Source organism: Thamnophis sirtalis, unplaced genomic scaffold (genome assembly GCF_051295495.1).
Source record: "Thamnophis sirtalis isolate CommonGarterSnake01/CBP01778 unplaced genomic scaffold, rThaSir2_p1.2 scaffold_12, whole genome shotgun sequence".
NCBI lineage: Eukaryota > Metazoa > Chordata > Lepidosauria > Squamata > Natricidae > Thamnophis > Thamnophis sirtalis.
In genome coordinates this window covers 55,884,161-55,900,765 of record NW_028261392.1, presented here as the reverse complement: position 1 = coordinate 55,900,765, position 16,605 = coordinate 55,884,161, and the positions used below count along the sequence as shown (strand labels likewise).

The 16,605-nt window shown below is 39.0% G+C and overlaps 1 protein-coding gene across 1 annotated transcript in view; it reads right to left on the bottom strand.

The window, feature by feature from the left end:
- The window catches only part of LOC106549176 (dimethylaniline monooxygenase [N-oxide-forming] 4), a 103,346-nt gene extending 94,479 nt beyond the window's left edge, over positions 1-8,867 (bottom strand). The window contains exon 1 of the mRNA XM_087726680.1: positions 8,852-8,867. The gene's annotated coding sequence lies outside the window, so the exon portion shown is untranslated. The remainder of the gene's footprint in view (positions 1-8,851) is intronic.
- Positions 8,868-16,605: the final 7,738 nt, after the last annotated feature.

Genomic DNA, 16,605 nt, shown 5'->3' with positions numbered 1-16,605 from the left:
GAAATAAGGAGAGATTGATATGGAGGAAGGAAAGGAAATAAGGGCCAAAGAACAAGCACAATTTATGCCAAAATGCCAAGAATGGCTAGACAACAGTAGAGCACAGAGAAACAAAGCTTTGAAAGTGAAAAGGAATGAACCAAAATCAGGAGGGTCCCTTGACTGCAGCATTGCCGGCATAACAATTCATCTTATGGGGAAGAGAAGAGGTGCATTATCAGGAAACCTCTCAAGACTTCCATGCGCGTCAGACAGTTACAGACCATGGTCTGGTCCACAGTCTGGGCTATACACTCAGGGCTTTTGAGTATCATCATTACTATAGGGGGTTATGGGGTTCCCAGCAGCTGGACGGAGATCCTTGGACCTGAAGGTGTGGCAGCCTGAATGGATTTCCAGAAAAATTGCAGACTACGGGAATCCTTTCAGCAGTTCCCAAAACACTGCACAGCCGTTTGCACTACTGTGGTGATCCTGAGGATCAGGCAAACATCCAAGTGGTCTCAACAACTCCCTAAAAGAATGCAAATGACCAGCTGTCTGCAAGGAATATCAATCCTCTCCTTCCCACCATCCAATCAGAGCTGAAGAAGCTTCTTGGATGAGAAGGGAAACGTCTTCTAAGACTTGATTGGTTCTTCTATTTAATTTGCCTTCTGCAAGTACTTAATAAAGCCTGAAATCTCCTTATTAACTGGTGTGTTCATTGTGTTTGGATATCTTATCTCATTTATCCGGCTCCTGAGCCGTTGCCTGATACTTGGTGAAAAATACACACAGACAGACACATAAACCTATCTGATTTATCATATCAAATGTATTTCCTTTCAATAACAAAGTAAATTTACAATCAAACAAAGGAGACCTTAAAAACTTTCAGAAGCAATTGTGGCAAGAGACCAGAATCTCTGGTAAAACAGTCTCTCACCAGAAATCAACTGTACCCATAAGGTATCTGGGTCGGTCCACCAGAATGGGCCTGGCCTTGCGTGGGCAGCCCGAAGCAGGCTGCAGCACTACCAAACCATCAAGTCACACTATGGCAAATGCCAAGGATAGGAAGCTTTGCTTGGTTTTCTGCCCAGTGACCTCCCTGTCTGAGGAAAGATGCTGGAGAGGAGCAGAAGGCCCTTGGCCCTTGGTCTGTGGGGGAAGAACCCAGGCTCTGCTCTCTCCACGGAGTGCATCGTCTCCATGCCTGGAGCAGCCTTCCTCCCAAGACGTTTTTCTAGAAACCAGAGTTCTGGGCTGGCTTGCTGATTCCACAGCAAAGACAGCTAGTATTTGAGCCCCAGGAAAGAAAGCCTTTTGTTCCTTTCATTCTAGGTTAAGCTGAAAGAAAAGAGCTCGCAAAGGGCCACATAATACTGTACTACACCCTCTCCTGCCAAATGACCTCACCTCTACTGTTGGGATTAAAAAGGAGCAGCAACAAACTGGACACTCAGACCATGCTATTCATATGCTTGCACAGAGCTTGGAGGCTTTGCATTTCACCATAGGGAAGAATGGGGTCCACCCACCTCAACCCTAGCTCTCAGTGGGGCTCCCCAAGAGACAGCCGCTAGGCAGTTTGGGTTTTCTCTGGATTCACAACTATTGTTCCAGGAGCGGCTGGTAACTGCCTTTGCACAGAGCTATCTCCTGCAGCCATGCTTGGACTGAGAGGAATGCTCCCAGTCTGTCACAAATTGGTCCTTTCACAGTTGGAGTCATGCAACGGGCTATACAGCTAGTCTTGCTGTGGAAACTTTCTGGTTTTTTCTTAGGCACAAAACAAAGTCCTGTGCATCACTTTTCAAGCCACAAATCCTCAGATCCAGGATACGTGCCTCTCTTTGAGGGTACATGCCCATCCGACCATGTCAAATAGGGTGGGTCCCTCTTGGCCCCCTCGCTTAGATGTTGTCACCCAGTGAAACCTAGTTAGCGCATCTTTCCCATAGCTGCCCTGCCCTGAGAAAGAGGATTATGAGATCCAGCAACCTATCTCTATCCCCTTACTGGGTGATAAGGAGACCACAAACAGCTGGTTCTTTCCCCAATACATGGGGTAGGTTGAGACTACAGTCCAGAAGGTGTGGTTGTGGAGGGCAGGAAATGGTTTTGCAGGTACCGTAGGGTGTACAGTTTGTAATTACTATCGTTTTGTTGGTTTTTATATTTTAATGTTATGCAGTGACCCATCAGGCATATTGTGTATAAGATATGTGTCCACATCAGTCTCTTAAAGTGAATGAGTTCAGATTCTGGGTTCTTTTGGCCTCTGGTATGGTTCCCTGCATTTTGTTTACTTGGATCTGCAGGGGAAGAATTTCTGTGGTTTTAAAGACTGATCCTAAATGGCAAAAAACTCTGACCGATTAGCGTTGTGTATGTTGTTGTTGAGGCCTTCCTGGCATATTGTGCTTTCCAGTAGAGAATAGTCAATTGGATGAATGTTGACTATTCATTTGGGCTCATTTATCTCTTTCTTTCTGGAGTTTAGCTTGAGTAGTTTGATTTGGAATTTTGTTTTTTGGCTTAGAGATGGAGCCATGACAATGTCAACATTTTTGGGTTTGTTCCAGTTGCTCCTTGAGGTTGTTTACGGTGCATCACCATAAAACACAAATCAACTAAGTAGCTTAAGAAGACAAAACCAGAGGCCATCTACAACATGTGGAATAAGAGCCGCTATGTAGGACAGAGAGACAGACTGCATCCATAAACACCAACTGGCAGTCAGAAGACACATACACACAAAAACCCCTTAATCTTACAAGACATACACAGACTCAACTATATTTTCAATTGGGAAACTTTGACCATCCTAGACCAAGCCAAATCCAAAAATGCTCGGGGATTTTCAGAGAGATTAGCACAGTTGGAAGGGACCTTGTAGGTCATCTAGTTCAACTCCTCCCCCCCCACACACAAGCAGGAGACTCTACTCAGATGACAGTTGAGTCCCTTCTTGAAAGCTTCCAGTGATGAAGCTTCCACAACATCTTAAGGTAAGCTATTCCATTGATTGATTGTTCTCACTGTCAGAAAATGTCTCCTTATTTCCAGGTTGAATCTCTCCTTGTTCAGTTTCCACCCATTATTTGTTGTCTGGCCTTCAGGTACCTTGGAAAACAGTTTGACCCCCTTGTCTCTGTGGCAGCCCCTCCAATATTGGAACACTGCTATCATGTCTCCCCTGGTCCTTCTCTTCACTAGACATTGAGCCATCCAACAATGGACACAAAGAGATAAATCACATTTACACATCATTCAAAAAAAAGGCTAAGAAGGAAACAAAAAGACTAGAATGAATCCTCTCCAGTAGTCTACACCTTTTTAAGCAGGGATTAACACCAAACACAGGGCTTGGTTTGCCTGAACGTATCTCTATGACAGCAGGTTTGTGACTTTTCAGACTGACATTTTGTTGTTATAAGTACCCGCAAGCACAGCTGAATTGTTGAATTGGGCCCGGATCCTCCGTTTCTGCTAACTCTTTCAGAATTTCTGCCAACCCTTCCTGAAACTGGATGTTCGGGGTGAATTTCATCCTACAAAGCGTGTTTTCCAAAGACGAGCATGCAACAGTCAGTCCAAAGCTTAAGAGCAGAGTCAGGGTTGTCAGCCAGTCCAAGGGTCGAAGGTTCACATGTGAAATTAATACACAGGGATCACATTTGAGCTAACCCTCCTTTCCTGCTAAGAGCAGAGAGGGAGCCAAGTCTGTTCTGTAGGCCGTCACTCCTCAGAATGTTGTTGCAGCAAACTGCCACTGTCTGATTCTTTACTCTGTTGTTAGGCAACTAACTGAATGGAACTTTCCATATGTCCTCCTCTCTCCTTTCATGGGTCATGACTGGTCAATGCTTCAGGAGCCAAAATAAAACAGCCAAAGGGACAAAGCACAACGTAATCTTGCCCCCTTCTGGATATAACATGGTTTAGTTAGATTACCCTTGATCATAATTTGAACCTTCTGAGATGTATATATTGACTTAATTCCTTGAATAAAATTGTTGTCAAAGTGCATAATTTCCAGAACTTTAAACAAAAAAGACCAATTCCATTCAAAAGCTTTCTCTGCAAAACATGCCTTGTTTTTTATGTTGTAAATATCGCACCTTTTCCAGCTGTTTCAGAGAGGATTTCAACTCTGCTTCTCCCTGCCCTGCCCTGCCCTCCCCTGCCCTCCCCTAATGAAAGGCCAGAGCTCTGTCAGACTGAGCTAGTTGCTCCCAGAGAACTCTAAAAAGCCTCCAAAAATGCCCTTTACAGGAGGCGAGAGAATACGTGCCTCATTTGCATAAGGAATTTTTTGCTTATTAACCCTTGGTTATCTCTTAAAAGGCAAAAAATTCCTTATGCACAGGAGGCCCCTAGTTCTCTGGCCTCCTCCTATGGTTAACACAAAGCACTGTTCCAAGTCACTGTGAATCTGGCAGCAACTACCTTGGCTTTAATTATTTAAAAAAAAATCTTTAAAATTCTTTTTCTTTTCCTCATGACTGGTGAGGCCACGCCTCCCTTGCCTCTAGTGACTGCACATCCCTAGATAACACCACCAACAATCAAAGATAAACAGATTAAGGAAACAGAAGAAGGGCATCGAAATTACATAAGAGATCTTATAAGCAAAGAGTTGCTAAGAGGAGTCCATACAAAGCTGATTAAGAAGATGATTAGAGGATTGATGCCACAAAGGGCAGAAGATATGACACTGTTTTGTTACTGGAAAGATACAGGTTGATAGATGGAAGAGTATAATTTAAAACTAGCTAAACTTAGCGAAATTTAGTGATAGTAGATATAGTTAAATAAATAATTGATAATGATGATAATGTATACAATGTTTAGTTTTATGATAAGTAATAACTGGATATGAATATTGAATGGCACCCATGAAAGAAAGATTAGAAACCCTTTTGGATTATATATAAAGGTTAATAATAATAAGACTAGTAACCAATGCCAAATCCAGCGAAACAACTGGCCGCTGTGATATAATTGTTTAATAATAATAATAATAATAATAATAATAATAATAATAATAAAGAATTAAGTTAGATTCAGTTAAGTTTTGATTACTAGGGGGAAAAATGATATGATGCAGGATATAGTAAAATAAAGGAGGGATAATGATAATAACGTATATATATGTATGGGTACAATATAAGGAAATGAGATGTAAATTGTACACAGCGATTTGGAAAGAAGGATAGAAAACTTTGTTATTAAATATTATGGATGTTTAGCTAGTATAGGATATAAGGATTTAGTGTCATTGGAGGATTTTAGAAATAGTAAATGAAATGCCGGTATGTGGTTATGTCTAGCTAAACTTAGCGAAATTTAGTGATAATAGATATAGTTAAATAAATAATTGATAATGATAATAATGTATACAATGTTTAGTTTTATGATAAGTAACAACTGGATATGAATATTGAATGGCACCCATGAAAGGAAGATTAGAAATCCTTTTGTGTCATATATAAAGGATAATAATAATAATAATAATAATAATAATAATAATAATAATAATGATGAAACTGTTGATCACATACTCAGCTGCTGTAAAAAAATCGCGCAGACTGATTATAAATTGCGGCACAATTCAGTAGCACAAATGATCCATTGGAATTTGTGCAAAAATTATAATATTAAAACAGCAACAAACTGGTGGGAACATCAGCCTGAAAAAGTCACCAAAAATCAGATGGTCAAGATCTTGTGGGATTTCCGTATACAAACCAACAAAATACTGGCGCATAATACACCAGACATCACACTGGTTGAGAAAAATAAGGTCACAATCATAGACATCGCAATACCAGGTGATAGCAGGGTCGCCGAGAAGGAACATGAAAAAATCGCAAGATACCAGGACTTAAAAATCGAAATTCAACGACTATGGCACAAACCAGCAATGATAATTCCAGTGGTAATTGGCACACTGGGTGCTATTCCAAAAGCACTGGAATTACATTTAAAACAGTTAAAAATTGACAAAATCACCATCAGTCAAATGCAAAAAGCCGCACTGCTTGGATCTGCATGCATATTACGAAAATACGTTATGGCGTCCTAGGCCCCTGGGTGGGGCCTGAATAGTAACCAATGCCAAATCCGGCGAAACAACTGGCCGCTGTGATACAATTGTATAATAATAATAATAATAATAAATTAAGTTAGATTTAGTTAAGTCTTAATTACTAGGGGGAAAATAATATGATGCAGAATATAGTCAAATAAAGGAGGGATAATGATAATAACGTATACATACATACATACATACATACATACATACATACATACATACATTCAGGTCTTTGGTTATTCAAGTTTTTCCCCACGTAAAATTGGAGGTCATGCCAAGACACCTCCAATTTTACGCGGGAGAAAACCCGAATAACCAAATACCTACATACTAACCCCCGCGAAAACCTTAGAAAACATATATATATATATATATATATATATATATATATATGTATGTATGTATGTATGTATGTATGTATGTATGTATGTATGTATGTATATATATATATATATATATATATATATATATATATATATATATATATATATATATATATATATATATATGTTAGCTGATGAGAGCTAAATAGCTTGAAATAGATCTATACTAGTCTCCCTTTATTTATTTATCAGCATAAATATGTATGTATGTATGTATGTATGTATGTATGTAGGTAGGTAGGTAGGTAGGTAGGTAGGTAGGTTAGGTAAGGTATGTATGTATGTATGTATGTATGTATGTATGTATGTATGTTTGGGTACGGTACAATATAAGGAAATGAGATGTAAATTGTAAACAGCGATTTGGAAAGAAGGATAGAAAACTTTGTTATTAAATATTATGGATGTTTAGCTAGAATAGGATATAAGGATTTAGTGTTACTGGAGGATTTTAGAAATAGTAAATGAAAGGCCAGTATATGGTTATGTATTAAACCTTGATATATTTTACGATGAAGGATATTTAAACAACTATAGTCAAATGAAAATGGAGGTATGATGACGGTAATATGTATAAATATCTGAGTTAAAATACTTGAGTTAATATAAATTATGCTTGATGACTGTGGAAGAGATGCACGAAAGTTTTTTGTAACCCACTGATACACTTTCTACAGTATGTAAAAAAGGTCTTGCTGCCGTTATTAGGTGCAGAATAACGGTAGCAAGACTGTTGGTGGCGCAATACTGGAAGAAGGAAGACTTGCCTACAATCCAAGAATGGACATTGAAAGTCACAAACTTAGCCGAGATGGCTAAAATATCGGCATATCTTAAAGATCACTCAAATGAGAGATATAAACGAGACTGGAAAAAATGGATTGACTATATACAAAATAAATACGGGACCAAGAAATTCCAGTTAGCCTATGCTTAAGATCAGAAATGATTTAAATTGTTTAAAGTTAGTTCAGCAAGAAAAAGCTAAGGTCAATGTAGAATGTCATTAATTTCTTTATTTCTTTTTTCTCAATAGATTTTAGACTGTGTTAGTTAAAAATCCATACCGTGTATGTGTTCTGGGAAGTCGGGGGGGGGGGGGGGCAGGAGGAGGAGGGAGGGGGGGGAGGGAGGGGGGCATACAAAAAAATTGTACTTCAATGTTTTAATGATTGACGAATGATGAAATATTTTTTTAAATTTTTTAAATTTTTTAAATAGTTTTTTAAAAGAAATAAAACCTTTAGAACAAAACAAAAAAAAAGTATGTAAAAAAGGAAGATTTTATGTGTTGTGTTTGTTTTGAAAATAAAAAAATAAAAAACTTAAAAAAAAGAACTAGGAAAGGGTGCTGCTTAAAAAAAAAAGCAGAATTCATTTCTCAGCAGAACATTTCCCTTCCCCAAACAGTTGTAGAATGGTTAAAGTTTTTGTATTTATTTTGTAGAGATTAAATGCTGACCATGAAGTAAATTGTGGACTATCACAAATATTATGCCTTGCACAAAAACAATTTCATTTTTGTTTCCTCTACAACAAACTGCATAAATTTTGATTTTTACTTTTTTGCAACTCTAGCTTTTGTTTTACAAACAAAGTTTCTTTTTTCTTCTGCCAAAACATCCACCAAGCTGCAATGTGTGGACTTGTTTTCAATATTCTTCGTTACAGTATTGCAGCTAAAATTTACAGTGCAGGGAAAATGTCTCTTGCCTCTCAAACCCAGTTGAAATAGGGTATAAAACCCTCGCGTGGATTTGTCCTAGGGCTAAAGTACAATTTCCCATAACTTATTTCTGAAGTTGCTTTCTAAGCATACTTTTTTGCAAATAAAATCATATTCATATGATACTACTTCCTGTTCTTGTAACAGTCTGAGCTCATTTATTTTGCTTCCTAAAAAGGTTTTGCCCACATTGTTCTGTGATCACAAGGATATCTTTAAATGCATTCTGCGGGATAACTTCTGTTCAATATTCATGTAACTGTTGATTAATGAACGTTTGCAGAACCCACCTCTGCAAATTTATTTGGGCAAAAGTCACAAGCACAGGGCAAACAAAGGAAGAAGAGCTAAAAATTGTTGTTACAACTGTGATTAAGAAACAAAAATGCTCCAGATTTCTTTCTCTGCAGCAGCATAAATGCAGCATTTCCAGAAGTTTAAGTGTGGAGGAGGAGCTAAGAGTGAAAAGAGAAATCACTTGTATTTATACTGTCCAAACGATTTTGACTCATCCGACAGGAATTAAGGACAGAAAGAAAGAGAGAAGAAATGGGGAGGGGGGTAGAGAAGAGGGTAAAAATTTTCCCTCCAGTAGTTGCTTTCGCAGAGCATATTTTTGGGTGGGAGGGAGGGGGTAAAGAAAATTATTGTACATACCTTAAATAAATGAGATAACTGAGAGGAATGTTTTTTTCCTTTTCTCTTTAATCCACAAACTTTACCGTAAACAGCAGACTCTCTTCATACAGCTTCATAGAAGGCAGCATTGCATAATCCACCAGTGTTATGGTGGATTATGCAATGCTGTTATTAAGAAGGCAGAATATTTCCCTGGATGTGAAAAGAGAGAAATATATTTTTAAAAGACAGAGTAGCTACCTGCAGCTTCCTGCCCCCCCTCAATGAGCCATTAAAGCCTGAGCTAGTCTACTTTACATAATAAAGTAGGATTAGCCTTCTACAGAAACTCACCACATGGCATCTAGAAACTCAATCAAACTTGGACTCAAAACACAGCCCAGAGAGTTGCCCCTGCATGGCCCCATGGGAGTCTGACAACCAATCAGAATACATTTCTTACACAGGAACAGAAAACAGAGAGGTGGGACTGAACAGGTTATAAAAACCCAGCAAGCCCCTTCTTCTTGCTCTTTTCTTCTTCACCCAACATCTGGAAACATGTGATCCAATGGTGGGTTTCAAAAATTGTTCGAACCTACTCTGTGGGTGTGGCCTCCTTTGTGGGTGTGGCTTGCCGCCCATGTGACCGGATATGAAGATGCCGACGACACTTGTCAGAACCACCTTAAATTACCTCACACACAGCACTGGCATGCATAAGAATATGATGTCAACTTGTTTTTTAAAAGGCATCTTTGGTTGCCGTTAAAACAACTTCAACACACGCAATGTTCTGATTGGACCACAAATGCAGTAGTCATCCTTACCTTTCACAGAGGCACTGAGTTTTATAAATATGAGCATGATAGTGTAGAATAATCATATCCAAGGACCAGTGGTGGGTTTCAAAAAACTTTGGACCTCTTCTGTAGGTGTGGCCTGCTTTCTGGGTCCACTGGTGGAACCTCTTCTAACCGGTTCGGTAGATTTGACGAACCGGTTCTACCGAATAGGTGCAAACTGGTAGGAACCCACCTCTGATGTGATCCCCCTTTTCTGTTCAGGAGCTCAAACCGTAGGATCCTGTCCACCAAAGAAGGGCAATGCTACTGTTGGAAGAAAAATCCCAGGTCCAGTTCCAAGCCCAGAGACAGGCACTGGAGATAAAATGCAGGCTGGAGGCTGTTTAGAAAGAAAAGTTCCCTTGATTGATGAAGTTTGTGATATTCAACTGGATATTATCTGCTTACCAATGATACCAATGAACTTCGTATTAAATGCTAAATAAGGGTGTCAGAGTTGACCTTTATGGTGCAACACAGTGGAAGACTTTTGATATAACCTCTCTTCTGCTCCCCCAAATCTCCCCCTCAAGAAGAAAGGTTACTATAAAATAGTGCCCCCCAATTTCTCCTTGGAGCAGGAAGTTAGTTTGATAGATGTGATTACCACTATTCTTTATTATATGTTGAAGTTTTCAAAAGCTACTGAGAAATCCAGTAAGTCCATGAGAGTTACACTATCCATGTTCCAAGGTCATCCCCAATATTATGGCCCCCCAGTAATATTTTCTTAAGAAAAGGTGATCACATGCTTCAATGTTGGTGGAGAAGAAGAGAAGGGCTGAAGGAGGGGCTTGCTGGGCTTTTTATACCCTGTTTAGTCCCACCTTTCTGTTTCCTGTTCCTGTGTAAGAAATGTATTCTGATTGGTTGTCAGACTCCCATGGGACCGTGCAGGGGCTACTCTCTAGGCTGTGATGAGTTCTCAGATTGCCATGTGTTCAGTCGAGTAAAGTTCCAATATGCCTTTCTGCTGTAGCTGCTGGTGAAGTCTTTATTATGTAAAGTGACTAGCCTGGCTGTGTCAATGGCCCATTAACAAAGTGGGGATGGGCAGGAAGCTACAGGGAACTATTCTGTCTTTTAAAACATGCTTCTTTTCACATCCAGAGAAGCATTCTGCCTTTTCAATTTTTCCTAGGATATTTCATTTTTCTGGGAGAGGGCTGGGTGATAACTTTCCACAGATGAGAATTGGAAGGATTTATATTCCTTGTAGAAATTTGGTCTTTAGTACTTTGAAGGTCGGTCATTAATTCTCTGAGACTCCTTGAGGACAATTGGGGGTTAATCTGTGCCTTCAGGTAACCTGAATCACAGTGAAAATGGCTGTGATATCTTCTTGGAATTGCTCAAAGGATTGTGTTGTAAACAGGAGATAGATGGTATCCTATCTCATCCCCTCTGTTGAAAGAGGGCTTTTCAGTTTTAACTTAGATAGCCTCTTTTACCCTCTTTCAACCTAATGGTTCTGTCTCTCCAGAATATGGACTTTGCTGTCTTCAAAACAGTGACCTTTATCTTTCAAATGCAAATGAACTGCTGAATCGTATCCCGATAGATTTGTTCTCCTGTGTTGTGCCATGCATTTGTGAAGTGGTTGTTTTGTTTTTCCAATGTACATATCTGCACATGTCTCACTGCATTGCATTGCAAATTGTTGGAAGAAATGTCTTTCCGGGTTCGGCTCCAAGTGGGGAAAAAGACACTGGAGACATGGAGGCTGTTTGGAAAGATGGATTAATGGTGGACGGGACCACATGGCTTGAGTCCTGAACAGAAAAGGTGATCACATGCTTCAATGTTGGATGAAGAAAAAGAGAGTGTGAGATGCTGAAAGTTCCTGGCTTTATACTCTCTGTTTGGCCCCACCTCTCTGTTTCCTGTTCCTGTGTAAGAAATGTATTCTGATTGGTTGTCAGATTCCCATGGGGCCATGCAGGGGCAACTCTTTAGGTTGTGCTTTGAGTCCAAGTTTGGTTGAACATTGCTTTTTCTCAGGTGCCCTGTGGTGAGATAGGTGATGGGCTAATACTATCATGCTGTAATCCCATCACCCTGGAGTTGAAGGGGGGAGATCTTTGTTATGTAAAATAGGCTGGCCCAGGCTTTTTTAATGGCCCATTAAGGAAAGTGGGGGCTATTAAAGGTGAGTCTGTTTCCTGCCTTAAAACATGTTTCTCCATTTCTTATCCAGGGAAATATAATATTCTGCCTTTTCAATATTTCCCAGGATATTTCATTTTTCTAGCAGAGAGGTTGGGTGTTAACTTCCTACAATATATCACAGTGTCTCAGTGCTTTATCATTGGAGTGGACAAGCTTCTGCCTTTGTGTATTCTTAGGTTTAAGTGTGTATGTATGTTGTGTTGGTTGAAAATCCTCCTAAGCTTTTCAGATATTCCTGCAATGTATTGAATGACAACATTGCTTGCTTTGCTGTTCTTTTTTTTTTTTTTTGTCTGTTATGGAGGAGCTTCTGCTGGTCTTTTTTGGATTTGATGAAGGTCCAGGTGATATAGCCACAAGTTCTGAGGGCGTCCTTGATTTGTTTTAGTTCTTCTTTTCCCTCTTTGCTGGTAGGCAAACCTTCAGCCTGAGTTCTGATCACTCACATTTTGTGTTCTGGTGTAACATTTTTGCCTTTTCAAATTTATTTATTTATTAGACTTATATACCACTTCATAGGGCTTGCAGCCCTCTCTAAGCGGTTTACAATTTTTTTTAGCAAATTGAGTCAGCAACTTGCCCCCACAGTCCGGGTCCTCATTTCACCCACCTCGGAAGGATAGAAGGCTGAATCGACCTTGAGCCGGTGAGATTTGAACCGCTGAACTGCAGATCACAGTCAGCTAAAGTGGCCTGCAGTACTGCACCCTAACCACTGCGCCACCTCGGCTCCTTTACGTTCTATTCCACTCCATAATTGTTATCATGAGTAAAACTAGAAATTCTTGCTCATTATTATGCAATGACATTTAAAATTGTTAATGTAGCTAATGTAAAATTATTTAAAGTGTTAAACTAGAATTTGTTTCTTATAGCATCTGACAGCAAAATATCAATGGTATTAAACATATTTTATATGATATTGTTTAAAGCAGCGGTTCTCAACCTGTGGGTCGCGATCCCTTTGGGGGGTCGAACGACCCTTTCACAGGGGTCGCCTAAGACACGGGCGCACGCTGCCCTCTTCTCTCTGACAGCCGCATGGTTAAAAAGCCATCCTCCGTGGCGTTTTTCCCTGGGGGGCTCCGCAGAACATTCCAAAACCGTAAGTTTGTATAAAATTTCATGTCATCAAACTAGTATATATGCATTATCATTATTACTCATTTATGTGATTATAACTATTCTCACACCATTTTATACATAGTCTAAATTTAACTAAGTTTGACTTAATTTTTATTGTAAACTTTCATTACATCAACTTGTGTCTTTCCAAAAGTAGTGCAGTTTTATATCTCGGGCCATTTGTAGAATTAATATTCTGGTTGTTTTCTTGATAGGTCTTATATGGACTTCTTTTCACACCTTGTTGCTCATTGCATATTTTATGAGCACTTGTTCCTTTTGTTCCTTCCATCAACTTTTCTTTGGTTATCATCGATAATTCTGTCAAGATTTCTCTCTTTACTTCCATCAAATTTTCTCTTTCTTCTTCTTCTTCTGTACTTTGAGGTCTGAGATAGAGTTCCAGTCCATCTGTCTCCCCTTTCCATAGTCCACTCTGGCTATTTTCAACCACGCTCAGTTTACTGTTAGTATCAACTATTTCCTCATCTCTTTGCTCCTTTTTTCCTTCAATTTTTGGAACTCTGTCCTCAACTTTCTCCATTTAATAATTGTCCTCAATTTTCCCATCTCTTTTTGCTGATCTTCGTTTTGCATTCTCCATTCTCTCCTCAATTTTCTCTGTTATTACTAGTATTTTTTGGATTTCAAACATAATCATTTGCAATATTAATGTTTTTTTTTCATGTTGCGTCATTCTTCCAACGTATAAACACTGCCAGTATAGCTTTCAAAGCTTTTTGTTATATTTCAAGCAAGTTCATTATAATCTTTCAGTTCAAGGCTTTGTCTTCACTCCAGTCCAGCTACTGATAAAGCTCCTGAAGAGCACCTGTAAACAATTAGTGCTCTTCCCACTATCTCTCTCAATACACAAACTGAAATGCCTTGAAGTGTAACTCCAATGATCAAAGAAAAGAAAGAAAAAACAATATTTCCAAACCTCCAAACTTAAAGTAGCAGTGTTACTTTTTCTCTCTCTGCTGTTACAGCCCTCTTTATTTCCAAACTTACAGAGAAAAATTCTTAAGAGAAAAGAAAATCCAATCAAGCATTGTAAAAAAAAAAAGAAATTTATAATCCACAAATATATTAAAAAAATGAAAGAATAAAAAGTAGTAGAAGAAAAACTAACCCATCCAATTTAAAAAATAGGAAACATTTGGAGAAATTTCATCCGTAAAAAAAAAATTAGAAAAAGATAACACACTAAGTTTATGTAGCTTAATCTCGCCGCTTATTTTCTTCTGTCTTCAATTTTAATTTAGTTATGATTTTCTTTGGGTAATCTCTTTTCTAATAATACAATTTCCTCATCAATTCGACACACTTTCTCTTCTGCTTTCTTTCCGTTCCGGAGCTGTCCCAACTTCAGCAGCTTCAAGGCTGCGTTTCTGTCATTGGAAAAAAGAGCTTTTCCTGGATCGATCAGGGACTTTCCAGTGTCCCTGAGATCAGCAGGACATACTCTTCACTATCACCATCTCTACGGGATGGTTTAGGTCCAAAAGGACCGCCCAGTGACAGAAATATCGACTGCGATCTTGGAGCTCCAGGATCGCACGTCGTATCGTCGTGACATCAGCTCACTCCCCAACACGCGCCTATGTTTTCTATGGTGTGGGGCTGCGGCCAGAAGATGAAGAATGCAGGGGGGACCAGCAGGGCCTCGTCCTTCTGAAGAGGACCTGTCCCCAAAGAGGGGAAATGTGGTGGCATCAGTCTTGGGATGTTCTGCAGAGCCCCCCAGGGAAAATGCTGCTGCCAGGTACTTTTAACCATATATTTTGGTCCTATGACTGCAGAATGCTGCAAAAAATCATAAATACAGGCCAGTTGTTGAGTGTTTCGAATGTGATTGGAACACTCAACAAGGTGACCACAGTATGTGTGTCTGTCTGTGTGAGTGTGAGTGAGTGAGTGAGAAAGTGAGTGAGGGAGAGAGAGAGAGAGAGAGGGAATCAGAGAGAGATGGACAGACACAGAAAGACAGAGAGACAGACAAAGAGGGAGGGAGGGAATCAGAGAGAGGTGGACAGACACACAGAGAGAGACAGAGGGGAAGGGAGGAAGGGAGAGACAGACAGAGAGAGACACACACACACAGAAAGAGACACACTGAGTGATTAAGTGAGTGAGTGAGAGACAGACAGACAGACACACACGTACACACACAGAGTGACAGAGACAGAAACACACACACAGAGAAGGAGAGAGAGAGAGACAGAGATACACACACACACACACAGAGTGAGTGACAAACACACACACACACAGTGACAGAAATGGGGAGGGAGGAGAGAGAGACAGAGTGATACAGAGAGAGAGAGACAGACAGACACACAGAGAGAATGACAGATAGAGAGAGAGAAGGAGGGAGGGAGAGAGAGAGAGACAAAGAGCCACACAGAGAGAGACAGACAGAAAGAGAGAGAAAGAGAAAGAAAGGAAGAAAGAAAGAAAGAAAGAAAAAAAGAAAAAGAAAGAAAAAGAAAGAGAACTTATGACCACAATTGAGTTAAGTGACTTTCACCACATTTTGTGCAACTGTGCAATGAGTTGGATGCGCTGAACAATGCTCTGCTATTTCACATTGTGCATACTGTCGCAAAATGTAGCAATGTAGTTTACTGTTGTTATATTAAGACTGCTACTCATGCTACATCATGCTTCAAGACAAAATTTCATTTATTTGTAATGAGAAACAAATATTTCACAATATATAATTACACATTGTTTTTGTGATTAATCACTATGCTTTAATTATGTTCAATTTATGGTAGTGAAAATACATCCTGCATATCAGATATTTACATTATGATTCATAACAGTAGCAAAATTACAGTTATGAAGTAGCAACGAAAATAATTTTATGGTTGGGGGGTCACTACAACATGAGGAACTGTATTAAAGGGTCGCGGCATTGAGAAGATTGAGAACCACTGATTTAAAGTATTTACAGTGAAATTTGCAAAGCATAATATCTTGACAACAAAGATGCCTATTGACAAGGTCATAGCCTTATCAATTTAACATATCAAAGCTAAGTTAACAATTAAAAAGGCTAATAGATCAATGCCTTTGAATTGTGACAGTGGAGAAAGTTTTTTGAGAATATCTTGTGCTCTAAGAAGAATAAATTTTTCATTACCAAAATAGAGGTAAAAGCATACTGCTGTGCACTAGTAATGAAGTTAAAAGTTTAAATATTTTTGATGTAGTGCAAATTTCTTTGGAGAAGGCACCAATATATGGTAAATATAGAAGGAAATAGAAGAAAAAGAAGTTTTAATAAGCACAACTATTAAAGCTGATATCATGAACATTCGTTTATTTAAGATATGATTATGAAACTTCAGTTAAGAGTTCTGAAACTTGATATTTTTTGTCAATTTTATTTCACAATTTTTTCGATTATAGTGCCCATTATATCTGATTACTAACAATGATGTCTGAGCCTTGAGAGAATTATAGCATAAAATGCATATGTCAATATCTATTACTCATCATAGTAAAATCAAACTCTGAACTTAGTTGCCAGGTTAAGGAATCATATTACTTTCATCTCCCATTGATGGGCTGGCTGCTAAAGCAAGATCATGGTACACACTTGAAAGTAAATCAGGAAGACTGTAATTGGGGGGGGGGAGTCTG